The sequence below is a fragment of the Adiantum capillus-veneris genome, chromosome 6 (genome assembly GCF_014529385.1).
Source record: "Adiantum capillus-veneris isolate H3 chromosome 6, ASM1452938v2, whole genome shotgun sequence".
Lineage (NCBI taxonomy): Eukaryota > Viridiplantae > Streptophyta > Polypodiopsida > Polypodiales > Pteridaceae > Adiantum > Adiantum capillus-veneris.
This window is the reverse complement of record NC_140936.1, coordinates 141,755,301-141,764,267: the sequence shown is the minus strand read 5'-3', so window position 1 is coordinate 141,764,267 and position 8,967 is coordinate 141,755,301.

The following is an 8,967-nucleotide window of genomic DNA, read 5'->3' as shown; positions in this document are numbered from 1 at the left end:
TATCTCACCTTCTATTAGTTGTACACTAGTAGATCTTGCTTAAAGGCACATTGGCCTTTAAGTGGGAGGTTGTTGGGTTTAAGGCCTATGTGCCTTGACCGGTCTCCCAGCGCACATCGTGTGTGTGTCTCCTTCTCTCTCTCACACTCTCCGTCTGTGGTGCTCCCTGATCCCCTTCACTCAGGACCCCTTCCCACACCTGCTGAAGCCCACCTTGCCCAGTGGCATTAGCCACCTATCCCACGACCTACTACTTTGGGGGCCCTTTCGGCTTCACAAGGAGCTCTTCAACAAACCCCCTAAGAGGATCCCGTTCTCACAAGCTTGCTGCCTCAAGTGCCTAACAAGAACTTGCTCCCACCAAATTGTAGCAAGGCACCTGAAAGTTTTCAAAGCCTCAAAGGCATCAAAGAACTCTGAGTGGAAGAGATAAAGCAACGAAAGACTTTGATATCAGCAACTCTTGTCCGAAGAATTTCAAAAGGCTTCATCAAGATTCTCCAAAGCACTCAAAGAAAATCTTCAAATCATCACCAAGCATCCAAAGGAGCATCACTTCATTGTGAAGAGGGGCTTCACTGACAATGAAGAGGATCTTCACATTGAAACAAAAATCCAAAGTACAAATTGAAATCTTGCAGCCAAGCACAACAATTTCTTGCAATGTATGTAATTGTATTTGTCTACATGGATAACATTATGTGCTTTTGTAATGGGATATAGAGTGGCATTGGAGAGTCTCCAAATTGCTAAAATCTCTCTATGTGTGAAGATTTTATGACAAAGTGTATGAGAAACAACACATGTTTGGGCTCTTGGAGTATGACCAAGATGGAAGAGAGCATTAATTTTTGCATAAACCTTTTCATAGGATATTTTAGCATATTGTTTCATGTCATTATGACGCATGGAATAAAGCCTGATTGCACAACAAAAAGGGGGATAGAAGCACTCATTAGAGGGGAGGATACGAAGTCAGACCATGAAGCAGTTGAAAGCGACAATAGAAGCAACGAAGGTAAGAGACGTGACAGAGGATCAGCTCACAAAGTAGAAGACCAAAAGGATGAAGACGAGAGAAACGTTGTCTTTTATGAAGACCCATTTTGAAGATGCAGACTCTCTACTTGTAGGGGAGGACTTTTTCCTGCGTGGATACCAGCTTATCATCCTGTGTGGACATCACCATCCTTTGTGGATTTTTCTTGTGTGGATTTTACCATCCTTTGTGGACTCCATTTTCCTGTGTGGATATCACCATCCTATGTGGATTTTGTTAGCCTGTGTGGATCATGCATCTTCAGTATCTTGTCTTAGTCCAAACCTCAAGAAGAGGATTGTAAAGTGTGAGCTTTGTCCTAAGGTGTGAGTCAAGGAGAGGAGAGTGGATTTATCCCACATACTGTGGAGCAAGGATGTAGAGCTACTTAAAGCTCATTTCTTGAATGAATAAACAACAACTTCATTTTGCACTACATGCTTGTCCATGGTGAGCTTGTGCTAAGCTAAGTCAATACTCAAGATTGTGTTTCTGAGTCCAAGCTAATTCTATCTTGGAACCTAATTCACTTGAGTGATAATCTTGCTTACACACACTCTCACGCGTTGGCACTATGTTTCTGTTTCATCCACCCTAGCTAGCACGATACAATTCCTAACACATGTCCTCCACCAAAAGGTATGTCAAGGTATTCCATGTTTTTAAGGCTTCCATATTGGAAGGACTTTAAAATATAACACCTCTTGGATCGCATGCACATTTTCAAGAATGTAGCCCAAACACTATGGGACCACATTATTGGCAAGAAGGATTCTTTGGGTGCAAGGGAGAATTTGAGGCTTTTGAAACGTTTCCAAGCCGAGCACCCAATGGAAAGATTGTGCTTCCTAAAGCAGCATTGATGCTAGCCAAAGAAGAACTAGACAAAGTGAAGGATACCATTGCTTGTATTCGCACACCAACGGGATACATGAGGTCGCTAAAGGGAGATTTTACAAAAGCAAAGAAGGGTGGAAGCGTTCAATTGCATGGGTTGAAGTCCCATGATTGGCACAAGATACTTTAGGTAATGTCATTCTCCCTATTCTATCTAAAGTTTGTGTGTATGAATTTCTCTCACTTTCCCTTCCCCTAATTTACATTGTAGTATGTGTATATGTCGGGACAAGAAAGTCAAGGATGCTATTTTCAAACTTGGAGAGCTAGTAAGGTACACCACAAGAGTCCACTCTACTACCCCTTTTTTATGGACAAAATAATCTCAACTAGACTTGTGAGATCCAAGGAAATTGAAATAAATGCTATCCCTGGTGCTCAAACACTTGCAACAAAAATTGTGTGTACCACTGAGGATGCATTTACTCGATCGGTCCTTCTTAGTCAAATCCACGTCTTGGTTCACGGTGGAGGAGATCTCTATATGTGGATTAGTGCACGCAAGATGGATGTTCTTCTCAGAGAGGTTTTTAAAAACTCTCAAAGATTTTGTGCAGCTACGGTCTCAACCAGAGGCATGTATGGCCGAAGGGTGGATTGTGCAAGAGGCATTTGTTTACATCTCAGCTTATTTAGCACAAGTTGATCCTTGAATGCCTCGCATGTGGTCAGACAAGGAAGATGCAAGGATGAATTCACACTTGCCAAGTGGAAAGGGAAAACTACTTAACATGGATATGAATATATCCCTAGTGGTCAATAACTATTGTATTCTCAATGCAAAGATTATGACCAAGTGGATGGACCTATGGACCGTGGAAAAGGCAAGGCGTTTACAAGAGTGAGAAGCATGGAAGCAAGTACATGGAGGAGAGAGAGCACCCACAGTGCCTAGACACCTTGCATTTTCCCCATATCTCATTACTGCAGAGTGGACTCATGAGAGACTGAATCAAAAGCTCACAGAGAGGACATCACAAACAAAGTATGAGAGTATGCACGAGGCTACGTACCAAAGGTAGAGTACTCATATACCAAAACCATATTGTAAATTTTTTTCTTGATTTTATCTTTGTATTTAATAAAAGATATGTTTCTATTTTGTAGTGCCTTTACTTGAACTCTATGTGTTCAAAGGGTCGTCACTTTCATACATGCCACATTGACGAGTGTAGAACCACCATGGATTGTGCTATCATGGAAAACTTTGACACAAACGATGATGAAGCCAGGTACTGTGGAAATATTGAAAGGATACTAAAGGTTGATTATTGAAAGGATACTAAAGGTTAATTTTAGAACCTTTCATACCTTCATCTTTGAGTGCAAGTGATTTGCAAATGTGTCTAGACGACATGAGAATGGCCTCTACATGGTGGACTCTAGTGTGCATCACACATGAAGGTATGACAATTTAGTTTTACCACGCAATTGTAAGTAGGTGAGTGACAGCTACCTTTTTTATTCTTATTTTCTTGTATCATTAATTATACCAATGCTACTCACTTCGAGATTCTTTTTTATAGGTCATCTATATCCCAACAATCCACCAACCAAAACTTTGGTTTGTAATTGCCGTAACACCTTGGGGGAGAACCATTTTTTCCCACTAATGAAGTGGAGACCATCTTCGACCCTCTTCCACCTCCAATGAGGTGGAGATAGAGGAGAGGTAGGCCTATGAATCAAGTCCAGTGCGGGCAAGTCTTACACCGAGGATGATTGTCATAATGAAGAAGATGATGAGATGGAGGATGAATAATTCCAAGATGATGAAGCCAATGCATCCACAATCAACAATTCCATTTCTCTCTTTATTGATTAATGAGCCATGGGCTTAGAATTGGATGATGCTTCATGTAGGGTTATTTTGGATGATGACTCATAGAAACATTTTTCATACTTTAATTGTATGAATATTTTTGGTTGTTTATTCCATTCATCTCTCTCTCCCACATCTCCTTCTCTCTAATTTTGTGAACAAGCTCAATTATGTTAATCAAGAGACAGTGATTAGTTTAGTTGTAACCAAGTGTAGTCTTATTACCCCCCCCCCCCCCGTCTTTCCCTCTATCCCTCTCTCCCTCTTTCTCTTTTCTTTTTTAAATTTGGAAGTTCCATAGAATATTGCTATATTTTTATTGAGAGGAGGGAAACAACAAAATTTGAGGGGGGGGGGGGAGATGTTTAAGCCAAATTTGAAAGTTTAGGTGCTATTTTTCCCCTCGATAATAAACGTGGTAATATTCACGGTAATAAATGAGGTAATAAACACTATAATTATAGCAAAAATAGTCGTGATAATAGTTTTTTTTTTAAAAACCCGTCCTCCTCTATCTCTCTTTCCTCTCCAGCTGAGTTTGGACCTTCTCTCTACAAAACACAGTAAAAGCCTCCGATAAACAACTAGAGATTTACATAGTGTTTAGGATTTAACTCAAGATTTAAGGTTTAGAGATGAGGAAGAGGCACAAACATCTCTCTCTCTTTTGTAGATCTTAAAGGTGTTTGAAGCTAGTTAGCTTTGGAATGTTCAAAGGGTAGGTAGCAACACTAGCTACTGAAAGCGTTCTCCTTATGTTGAGCTTGAGTGACGGAAGAGGAAAGTGGATAAGTCAGGACTTTCACAAAGTATCAGGTTGGATTGTGTGTGTGTGTTCCAGTAACAATATAATATAAACACCAAATAATTCTTTTAAATTACAAAAGACACTAGAAATTATGTCAGTGAAAGGATGGTATAATTCCCATTCATAATACAAAACGGACATTATACATAAGTACAATAGAGTTAAGAGCCTAAAGATGTATAAATCCATCATCTTCACTCCAAGGAGATTTGAAAACCATACTTGAGAAGGTAACCCTCACTTGCATCCATGGAAACAACACAAGTTTTAGTTAGTATTGACACCCATATGCAGGTGATGCATGGGTATCCCACATGTTATACACCCAACTAAAATTGCTTTCAAAGATTATTAATAAGAAATGAGAAAGGTGAGCAATTTTATTTCCAAGGGATAGGGAACACACTTTGGAGCTCATTTTGCTTGCAAGCTCTCAAGAGATAAGGTTGGAGACGAGTTTTAGGAGGTAATTTAGCTCCGAAGTGGGCCACATATACTTGTTTATTGACTTTACAGAGTTTGGCATTAATTGCTGCAATTTTTTTAGGGTCAGTAGTAGTGCTCATACCTGCAATCAATCTATACTTTGGAGATACCTGTAACATAAAAGGATGTTAGTAGGTAGGTTCTACTCCTCCTAGATAGAGTTGAAAACCATATTCAAGGTAGTAAGTATAGATCCTACTATCCTAACCACATATAACATATAGAAGGAGAATTCCATGGTACCATATTAGTACTTCCAAAATCTAGGAAACAGAGCCACCATGACCATACCCTCGGGGTAATACCCCACAGTTTTCAGTTTTATGATCAGTTGTTGCTCTGCAACTTTCCCCACCATAATCTACAACCATACTTATAACCATAATTGGTCCTAATTATCAAGCATTACCCTGTCCCCAAACAACCATGTAACCTATGTATTCCCAAGCTGAGCACTTTTAAGATGGGTACACAAGATGGCTACACCTTTGATAGGACCATATATATTCAACACTAGAGAAACCTTATTTTTGAAGCAAACTCACTAACCTAAGTCGTAGCTACAAATGGCTGCATATCTTATGAATCCACAATAAATTGATATCTTTTTCTAATAATGACTAAACAAACCATGCCAAAGCCATAAACGGCACATTAGAAGTATCACTCCAATATTTGCAGAAGGTACCATAACATCAAGTGAATCACATACACCATACGGATCGTAATCCAAAAAAATCCATAAGTCATGTGAGAAGGAGTCGAAGCCACCAAATCCGCAATAGCATGCTTATCCTTGCCTTTAGCCATATAGCCGATTACTAAATGCTACAACTTTCGGTAATCTCAAAGCACACAAGCTCCTACACTCACCAAAGACATACAGCACCAATGCTAAGTGAGCATGAAAGCTCACCCTTATAAGGTTGGGAGCCTGAGGTCCCTTTCCCTTTTACAGTAGTGTTGCAAGCGAAGTTAAAATAGGAGGAGGATATGCCAACGCAACTGCATTTAATGACCGCACTCCATCATAGTGGTGAGGCGGGCCCTTCTTCAACTGCATCATAGTCGTGTATAGCAAGCAAGTGGGATGGAAAGATAGTGCGAGAGAGAGAGAGAGAGAGAGAGAGAGAGAGAGAGAGAGAGAGAGAGGAAACGTGAGAGAGAGAGAGAGAGAGAGAAAAGGGAGAACAACTAGGGTATTTAGACAACATAGTAGCACATACTATAAGAGGGTCAGTATGTTTTAACGCAGATTAGAGAATAATGCCAAAGTCAGTAGGCCGTCGGCCTTTCCTCATATCACTTAGCTATTTATGGATAATTAGGTGTCATTTAAGGCACCTGCAAAATATCAACCTACTATAATACCCCCAGGACTCCCTAGGTCAATTAGCCCCTATAAATAATGCCAAAGAATATTTACACACTATCCTTATACAATCCTAGCCGGGTAAAAAGGTCCACCCATTTTATACCAGTACTACCAGTAGCACCAGTACATGTCCAATACAATATAGTACCAGTTTAGTACTAGTACACAAGTAGCACCATTACCAGTGCACAAGTAATACCAGTCTAGTATATTACAGCCCCAAATAGTATTAGGACTACTATCAGATCAGTATCTGTACACAATTAGCACCAGTACCAATATCATAAGCAACACCAGTACCAATTCAGTATAATACTGTACACAAATAGTACTAGTCCCAATACTAGTTATTACACAAGTAGCAGCAATATCAATTTAGTATAATAAAGTACCGATTCAAGTACACAAGTAATACCAGTTCAATACAATAAAGTATGAGAACACATGTCCTACCATTTTAGTTGGTTCAATAAAGTCCAGTACCAGTATAATATAGTACTAGTACAAAATTTTATCCAGTATCAGTACATAAGTAGTACCAGTTTTAGTACGAGTACCATTAACAATACGAGTATCAGTACATAGGTAGCATCAGTACCAGCTCAAGAACCAATACACAAGTAGCTCTAGTATCAATATAGTGATTTTAACACACTATCCTAGCAATGTGTGTGTGTGTGTGTGTGTGTGTGTGAGAGAGAGAGAGAGAGAGAGAGAGAGAGAGAGAGAGCACTCGTGGTGTTGAGCAAGAATTAGAGAAACTAAAAGTGGACAACGTACCAGAAGAAGTTCTCATTTGAAAAATTTGCATTTTTTTTCTTTGTATGTGCATGCATGTTTGAGAGAGAGAGAGAGAGAGAGAGAGAGAGAGAGAGAGAGAGTTATTAGGTTATATTTAAGATTAGATTTTGGATTGAGTTTTGATATTAAACTTTAGCTTCATGATTACAATTTAAATTTAGAGTTAGGTTTATGGTTATGTTTGCAATAGTCTGCATATAGCTTACATGAGTTTAGGTATGTAGTTGTTTGCAAGCCCACAAGTGCAATTCTCTCTCTCTCATTAGATTTTGGATTGATTCTTGATATTAAAGTTTAGCTTCATGATTACAATTTAAATTTAGAGGTAGGTTTATGGTAATGTTTGCAATAGTATGCATATAGCTTACACGAGTTTAGGAATGTAGTTGTTTGCAAGTCCACAAGTGCAATTCTCTCTCTCTCTCTTTCTTCCTCTCTTTCTCTCCACCGATGGGGCATTAGGTTGGAAAGCTTTCAACAACATGATACTCAAAATGGAGGTAGACATGTAATGTGCACAGTAATCCCTTGAACAAGGAGCTGTTGTGAAGAGATGTTAAGATGTCGTGAATGGCTACAATTGAGCAAGAGGCAAAGGGGTTTTGTCCACTACATGCATTGTCATGTAGAGGTGGGTGTGTATATTTCTTGTACCCACAAATATAGGCATTTACCAATAAAAACAAGATTATAAACGGGTGGTTCTGAACTCCATGCACCTCTAGACCGAGGTGTGCGGGGATCGGACATGGATAACAAATTTGAGGTATTATACAATGTGATATATGGTTTTTTGATTGTGAGGGAGATTAAGAGAGAGAGAGATAAGAGACGGAGGATGCCAATAGAAGATTAAATTTATGTTCATGCTATACGGACTTTACATTCATTATGATTAGTGATGACAATTTGGGGCCATCCAACCAAAATGCCTCTCTCAACAAGGATCTTATGTCCTTGTAGCTAATGCAAACATGATGTGCGGCGGACAAGACACATTTCTTTGTAGCATGTTTACAAATTTGGCGAGTTTGACCCATCTAATATAGATTGAGTTGTTTCCAATTACAACTCGTGTCAGGACGGGTCCTTTACCCTAAGAACTAGGCTAGGCACAAGGACTACGACCACGGGCCGGGCTAGGCAGTGTGGACAGGGGATCCGTCTAGGGCAAGGGGCTAGGATCCCACCCTATAAAGGGAGGTTGGGCGGAGGATCTATGAGAGCCTAGTTGCCTAGTTTCTTACACTAGTATCAGAGCGTGTGTAGGAACCCCAAGTCGGGGAAGCTACGATTTTTGACTTTCTTGGAATTTCATGAGCTTAGGCTCATTATGAGCGCCTTGGGAAGGTGGAGAAATCCCGTGCTTGGACCGGCCTCGAACGAACTCGCCATCGTGAGCTACTCCATCTTGCTTAGGAACCCATCAAAAAAAGCAGTGCCCACATGTCGGAAAAATTCAACATGATGCACGAGTTTGTGCTTTGACATAAACTCCAGTTTTGGTGCACGACATAGTAGTTATATGGCTTTGTCAATATGGTATGCGTAGACATTTTCTCATACTTCAATATGGAATTTTTAGTGTATTGTACGTTTTTTTGAACTGGGTACTGTTAAACCCCAATTGTTTACTGCCACAGTGGTTTTTGGCACGACCAGTCACATCATCTCGGCTTATATGATCAGGCGAAAACATTCTGAGATGCATGCAAGATCACTGAATTAGGGTGTATATG